Here is a 7,281-nt window from a genome sequence, read left to right as displayed (position 1 = left end):
CACCCTCCACAATAAAAATGATTAATCAACCTCTCATAATTACAAAAAAATGAACAAAATGAAAAATTATGATTGGTTGAATGCGGTTTGCACGGTTTGTACAAATTGAGTGGTTTGCATTTGATCGCTCCCCTATATATATATATATATATGTATATATATATATATTATAATAAGTTTAGTAATTTGATGGTTTTAACCCCTCAACAATTACCGACCGTTACTTTAGTATGGTATAATTCAGATAAGTTAACGAGAATGTGTTTTTAAAACTCGAGTCTTACAGTGTATTTCTTTAATTTATTTTTTTATTTAGTTTAATAATATAATTTTTTATAAAGATAATAATTAAGTATTTTGTTAAAACTCAATGATTATCCTAATTATATTTTAGTTTTTTTATATTTAAAATGAGATGTTTATCTTTTATTTGATTATGTTAATCTAAAGTTAGTTATACGAATTCAAACATGAAGCTTTAATAAGTTGTACTTACGTATAATTTATTTATAATCTTGAACTGTAAGTAATATGCATCAATAAACAATATTTCATGCATAAAAAATAGTTTTTAAGAGTTTTTGTTAAATGTTTTATAATATAGTGTGTGTGTGTGTATATATATATATATATATATATAAGAAAACCTTGGGGTATTGAGGTGGCACAATGAGAATTGAGTATTCTCAAATGATGAATTGTTGTTGAGTTTTAGTTGTCCCACATTTATGAAGAGTTGGATGCCTTTGTATCAAATCATGAGATTTGCTTCATAGGATTGTCTTATTTTAGATGGTTGTCTTTGAAATTTATACCATGGTTAGAATCAAAATCAACTAAATGATAAAATTATAGTGCAAATATAAAAGTAAAACCAAGGATGATGATTTGGCGACATGAGATAGTTATTTATCTGTTGTTTTGGTGTTACTATTGTCAATGTTTGACACACCCCTCTAATTACAATTCAAATATTATAGAATGTTACGATAAAATATAGTATTTTTCAGTTTAATATCTGATATATGGGTCATCGACCCCACTTGATATTAATTTTATTTTTTTATGAGTGGAAATCCATTATCTTAGCTTGGTGATGTGGTTCTTCATGCACCGCCTTGAACTTTCACTATTGTTGCTATAATTTACACACTCCTCTACTTTTCACTTGAAATATTATAGAACGTTTCTTTTTCATAACTTCAAATGAGATTTCAATTAAATTTGTTACAAAATTAAAATCATGATTTTATCACCTTAGATGAGATTTCAGTTAAAACTGTGAATTCTAATTAAACAAACTACTAACATTAGTCAAATATTTGTAGAGTACTTTGCAACACCGTTCTTGAGCATAGTTAGATAACTTAAATTAGCATATGGTTATAAGATTGTTGTCAACTCCTCTTACAAACCTTTAACGTTAATGAGTAGTTGCCACACACATATGCCTAATTTCTTTTAGAAGAGGACTTCAAATTTTAGTCTATAACATTCCTTTTGAAAATGATATTATCGTTACCGTGCAACGCGTGGTTGGAACACTAGTATCTATAATTCTTCCAACCAAATATTAAGACGATGGATTGTCTCTTTCTTGTTAATACAAGAATAATAGTCACTAAAACACTATATGAATAGGAACCTTGTTAAGATTTTCCTATCAATTAAAATTGATATTATGAGAATTGAAATGGGTATATGTACATTAACTCTAATGATATGAAAGGAACATATATTAGAGAAATTAATATGTCAAAATAGTTAATTATTTGGGTCATTGAATCATATTATGTCACCAATAAAAAACTTTGAAACAATGACACATATATGTTTCAATATGAGCATGTGGGACACCATGATCATGATATAATGATTCATGCATTGCAAAGTACACATAGATACGTTCCTTTCGAGTGAAATGAGGCAATTGCAATGTTGACTTCTGCAGCACAAGTAAAACTTTTGTAAAATTGATCCTTAGTCAAGGCAGGAATGAGACCATCCTAAAGCTAAGAACATTTCATTCTTACAACGCATACGAGGTGGTATTTGTGGACCTATACATCACATTCAACTATTTTATGGTTCTGGTTGATGCATCGACATGATGGACGCATGTCGCACTATTGTCCACATGAAACGTTGCATTTGCAAAACTCCTAGCACATATTATACGTTTGAGGGCTCACCATCCCGATTATCCTATCAAGTCTATATGATTTGATAATGCTGGAGAATTTACATCACAAACATTTGATAATTATTGCATGTCTATTGGGATCGATGTGGAACATCCCGTACCCCATGTGCATAAACAAAATGGTCTTGCAGAAGCTACTATCAAAATGATACATATGGTAGCTAGGGCATTGGTTATGTGCACCAATTTACCCACTTCTGCATGGGGTTATGCAATATTACATGCAACACTACTTATTCACTTTAAACCCACTACCAGCCAACCATTTTCTACATACCAGTTGGTAACTGGATATGAGCATGATATTTCATATTTACGCATATTTAGTTGTGCAATGTACATGCCAATTGCGCCCCCACAACCACTAAAATGGGCCCTCAAAGACGATTAAGTATATATGTTGGATATGAATCCCCAACCATTATCCTCTATTTAGAACCCTTGACGGGCGATCTAGTTACCACAAGATTTATGGATTGTCACTTTGATGAGACAGTCTTCCTGTCGTTAGGGGGAGATAGGAAAAAAGATTTTCCAAGGGAACGACAGGAATTGTCATGGAATGTTCCCACTCTGTCTCATTTTGAACCTCGCACTTCACAATGTGAAAGTCAAGTGAAACGAATACTAAATTTTCAAATGAATCAAACTCAATACCTTATACGTTTAATGTTATTAAGGAGTGATAAAATCACATATACCAGCTGCAAATATTCCCGCAAGGTTAAAAGTCCCAAAACAAGGGCACAACACTCAGGAAAGTGCGTTGTAATCACATGGTGGAGGTGTGGTTGAGGCCGTGGCTCACAAAAGAAAATGGGGGAAGCTACTTGGTTCGGTAGATACTCATCTAAAGGAAAAGAAGGCACAACCATTTATCATCAATACAATAAACCTCTCATAAGATTGTCTCTGATTAAAACTATGTCTATGAATCATTACTATGCTCCAAAGTTAATATTGATTCCAGAGATCAAAGAAATATCAAATGAATTATGAGAGTGCATATGAGTCGATGGACAAATCATACATACTCATTGATGATATATCATACTGTTGCTCATAAGATGATAGAGCACGATAACATCGAACCATGCTCAGTTGAAAAATGTCAACGAAGAGAAAATATGGCCTAAATGAAAAGAAACAATCCAGGAAAATTATACTTGACAAATGAACGAGTATTTGGTCAGGTAGTGCTAACCCACTAAGTATAAAAGCCTATAGGACATAGATAAATCATTTGTCAAAAAGCGTAATGAAAGTAATTAAGTCATAATGTATAAAGATCTCCTTTGGCAGAAGATTTCTCAGACCATCATGGATTGACCACGAGAAGACTTACTCTCCCATGATGGATGTTACAACATTATGCCAATTAATTAGCCTAGTTTAGAAAAAAAAAAGAGAAATGGAGATTCTAATGTTGGGAGATGCCATGTAAGCACTATTAGATTTTTCTTTTATATATATATATATATATATATATATATATATATATATATGGGCACGTTTAAATGAAAACCGTGCATTTCTAAGAAACCGTGTAAACCAATTTCAACCAATATAATATTAAAAATTTGAATTTCATATATTGTAATCTTTAAGAATCAGCAAACGGGTCTTGATGAAACAATTGAAGTGTATAATGAAATCATCAAATCGTAGATGAACAAAAAAATTACAGAAATGAAACATGTTTATGAACGTGAAACTGGTTCATGTTGGAAATAAATTATGTAAACCGAAACATTTTCATGGTGAACCCATTGCATTGATTGTGTAGTTGATCTATTTAGTTGGTGAAGAGGAAAATRAAACCGGTGCATTTTGTATTTGGTGCGTCATGAACTAAGTGCATGATGAAACGAGGAAATGATTTTAATCTGCTACAGAATCTTGAAGATTGTAACCTGCTCTAGAATCTTGAAGATTGTAAGGTTTAAAAGAATGAATCCATCAAATCAGTGGTGAAATAAGAATTACTATACATGAAATAGGTTTCATGAAAGTGAAACTGGTTCATGGCGTTATTGAGCATGACTAGTGAAACGGTTGCATAATGTATTTGGTTCGTCATGAAATAATTGAATGATGAAACGGGTACATGAAAAAACTGCTCCGGAATCTTGAAGATTGTAATATGCTTTAGAATCTTTAAGATTCCAAGGCTTAAATGAATTAATGAATCAAACCAGGAATGAAAGAAAGAAAATAATTTTGCATTAAAAAAGATTCATGAAAGTAAACTAATCTTAGAAGAAAATAATTTTGCATGAAAAAAGATTCATGAAAGATCGAGTAGGATGTTATCAAATATTAAATTTTGTTTACCATTTATGCCCTTATTCTTGAAATAATTTTTTTTTTTTTTAATTTCTTAAAATAAAGTAAACTAATCTTGGCCATTGATCAAGAAAATGGATGGATGAGATTGGTTAACACGGTTTACACAAATGTGGTCGGTTTTAATTTGAACGCTCCTATATATATATATATATACTAGAAGGGTACTCGTGCAATGCATCGAGACACATTTACATTTCAATGTTCCGTTTTATTTTTTATCCATGTCGATATAATACAATTTTATATGGTTTTGAGAAAGCGATAATGTTTTTATTTTTGAATAAAATATAAATTTGAAAATATCATATAAAATTTGCAAAAAATATATCAATATTAGTATCAAATTATCTAATTAAAAGTTCTTGTTTGTTTATTTTTTTATTATAATTTAATTTCACGTAACGAATTAACTTAATTTAGGTTTAATAATATTTTTTTTAAAGATAGTAATTAAGTATTCTGTTAGAACTCAATAATTATCCTAATTACATTTTAGCTTTTTTATATTTTAAAATGAGATGTTTATCCAACTTTAATAAGTTGTACTTACGCACAATTTACTTGTAATCTTGAATTTTAAGTAATATGTATTAATAAATAGTATTTTATGCATAAAAATGTTTTTAAAAGTTTTTTTAATTCAAATTTTTTTATTATAACTTAATTTAACGTAACGAATTAACTTAATTTAAGTTTAATAATATTTTTTTAAAGATAATAATTAAGTATTTTGTTAGAACTCAATAATTATCTTAATTATATTTTAGATTTTTATATTTTAAAATGAGATGTTTATCCTTTATTTGATTATGTTTATCTGCAATTAGTTACACGAATTCAAACATAGAGCTTTAATACGTTGTACTTATGCACAATTTACTTGTAATCTTGAATTTTAAGTAATATGCATTAATAAACAATACTTTATGCATAAAAAATGTTTTTAAGAGTTTTTATCAAATGCTTTATAATATAGTATAGATATAAAACTCGACGTGATATAAAATAAAAGTTTGTTATAAATGGAGAATGAAAAACTTGCACAATTTCTTATTTGAAAGGAAATTATCAAATTTATAGAGCATGGTAACATAGATCAATGTTTATAAATTATTTCAACGTGTCTAATAATTCGTTTTATAATTTTAAATATGGAGCTTTAAAAAATTGTATGTAATTACATCATAGTGAAGTTGCAAACTTACATTTTAACAGATTACGAATAAATAAACTGTATCTAATGCTTAACAAATTATTTTTAAAAAATTTATCAAGCTTTATTTCAAGTAATAAATACAAAAAGAAATATCATGTAAACTACATTTTTCGTTCCATTTGGTTTGTTAAAATGTGTGACTTTTATTCTTATGTTTTTCAAATTAACCTCTTTGGTAGGAGTGTCTAAAAATCTGACCAATCGGATTAATTTAACGTGAAATAATTCAACTCTCAGCAATCCGATGTCTAATAGAATGTAAAATCTTCAAAAAGGTGGGGTTGATATCGAGTTACCTTTATTTGAACCCAACCCAAATTGATGAACCCAATATTGTTTTTTGATTTTTGGATTTAGTATGATTACTGAGTCTCTATTAATATATACATTAGACAATCACATCATCACGAACCCTTTTCATATACATATATTTTCAATTTATTCTCCATAACTCCTTTGTATACATGTTCAATAACTGCTCACACACACATACACACACACACACACACACATATATATGTATGTATGTATGTATAGCCATAGGTTCATTTGAAAAATGATAAGTATTTGAAAAGTATATAAGTGATTCTAATCTTTCATCTGGTCAAGATTTATGACTTTGACTGTGAAACACTAGATAATTGCTCATATGATATGCGGAAGATAGAAGGGTAATTTCATAAGTTTTAGCGGGAAAACAAGTACATATGTGAACAATGCGATTCACATATTAACTATTTAACTTATTCACATATGAACTAATTAACTGACTTGCATATGAACCTGTGTGATTTACATATGAACTGATTAACTGATTCTCATATGAATTAATTAAGTAATTCATATATGAACTGTGGGCTCACATATGCATTTATGGGTTCACATATGCACTTGCTTATCGCTATTTGTATATGAGTTCAAATATGTACTTGTTTGCTGCTATTTGTAGAAATTATGAAATTACCCTTTTATATTTCGTTTGACCAGTTAAAATCGTAAATCTTGACCAATCAGAAGGTGTAATTTTGAACTAGTCAAAACCACAATTCTTGATCAATCTTGCCCATATGAAGGGCTAAGACCACTTTTTTACTTCTCAAATACTTACCACTTCCCAAATGAACATCTATCTCTCTCTCTCTCTCTCTCTCTCTATATATATATATATATATATAAATTTGAAAAAATTAATTGAATGTGATATACTTAATATTTAAAAAGTATGATTAAGTTGTACCAAATGTTTGATGATGAAAAAGAATTATGAGTAAATTAGAAAAAAACAACATAATCAATGTAAAGAGAACATTTTGATGTACCAAAGTATCAACCTGACCAATTCGTACGGTTCATGTTGAGTTGGATTAAGATTCTTTTGACCACAAGTATTGAGTTGGATTGTTCAAATGTCTTTAATTCGATCAATTCAAGCCATGAACACCCCTAGTCTTTGGTCTCCATGGTTAGCAATTCTTAGCTTGAATTACGGTTTTTCGTCTCTAAAACAAAGTCC

Source organism: Cynara cardunculus (assembly GCF_001531365.2).
Source record: "Cynara cardunculus var. scolymus isolate 2C chromosome LG 1, CcrdV1, whole genome shotgun sequence".
Lineage (NCBI taxonomy): Eukaryota > Viridiplantae > Streptophyta > Magnoliopsida > Asterales > Asteraceae > Cynara > Cynara cardunculus.
The sequence above is the reverse complement of the archived record's forward strand: the minus strand, read 5'-3'. Positions refer to the sequence as shown.